The sequence below is a fragment of the Budorcas taxicolor genome, chromosome 15 (genome assembly GCF_023091745.1).
Source record: "Budorcas taxicolor isolate Tak-1 chromosome 15, Takin1.1, whole genome shotgun sequence".
NCBI classification, from domain to species: Eukaryota; Metazoa; Chordata; class Mammalia; order Artiodactyla; family Bovidae; genus Budorcas; species Budorcas taxicolor.
Genome location: NC_068924.1, coordinates 16,845,239 through 16,846,350, shown reverse-complemented (window position 1 = coordinate 16,846,350; position 1,112 = coordinate 16,845,239). Strand labels below are relative to the sequence as shown.

The 1,112-nt window shown below is 37.9% G+C and overlaps 1 non-coding gene across 1 annotated transcript; it reads right to left on the bottom strand.

Moving 5' to 3' along the window:
- Nucleotides 1-257: 257 nt before the first annotated feature.
- TRNAC-ACA (transfer RNA cysteine (anticodon ACA)) lies at nt 258-330 on the bottom strand. The gene has a single exon. It is a non-coding gene; the product is annotated as a tRNA-Cys (tRNA).
- Between the last annotated feature and the right edge of the window lie 782 nt (nt 331-1,112).

The window sequence follows — 1,112 nt, the reverse complement described above, 5'->3', positions numbered from 1 at the left end:
CTACTGTGATCATCATATGGTTTTTACTTTTCAATTTGTTAATATGGTTTATCACATTGATTTATTTGTGTATATTAGAGAATCCTTGTATCCCTGAGACAAATCCCACTTGATCATGGTGTGGAAGTGGAGTGGAGTCACTCAGTCGTGTCTGACAATTTGTGACCCCATGGGCTGTAGCCTACTAGGCTCCTCCGTCCATGGGATTTTCCAGGCATGAGTACTGGAGTAGGGTGCCATTGCCTTCTCCAGGGGATCTTCCTGACCCAGGGATTGAACCTGGGTCTCCTGCATTGTAGGCAGACACTTTACCATCTGAGCCACCAGGGAAGTCCTAGTGGACTTGGTGCATGATCCTTTAAGTGTGTTATTGGATTCTATTTGCTAGAATTTTGCTGAGGAATTTTGCATCTTGGTTCAGCAATGATATTGTTCTGTAATTTTCTTTTTGTGTTTTCTTTGTCTGGTTTTGTTATCAGGGTGATCATGGCCTTGAAGAATGAGTTTGGGTATGTTCCTCCGTCTGCAATTTTCTGGAGGAGTTTGAGCAGGATAGGTGTTAGCTCTTTGCTAAATGTTTGATAGACTTCACCTGTGAAGCCATCTGGTCCTGGGCTTTTGTTTTTTGAAAGATTCTTGATCACAGCTTTGATTTGAGTGGTTCTGATTGGTCTGTTCATATTTTCTATCTCTTCTTGCTTCACTCATGGTAAGCTGTACTTTTCTAAGAATTTGTCCATTTCTTCCAGATTGTCCATTTTATTTGGATATAGTTGCTCATAGTACTCTCTTAAGATCGTTTGTATTTCTGCTTTGTCAGTTGTAACTTCTTTTTCATTTCTAATTTAATTGATTGAGTCTTCTCCTTCTTTTCCTTGACGAGTCTGGCTAATGGTTTGTCAACTTTGTTTATCTTCTCAAAGAACCAGCTTTTAGTTTTATTGATCTTTGCTGTTGTTTCATTCATTTCTTTTTGCTCCAATATTTATGATTTCTTTCCTTCTACTAACTTAGGGATTTTTTTTCTTTTTCTAGTTGCTCTAAGTGTAAGTTTAGGTTGTTTATTTGATGTTTTTCTCATTTCTTGAGGTAAGCTTGGATTGCTATAAATT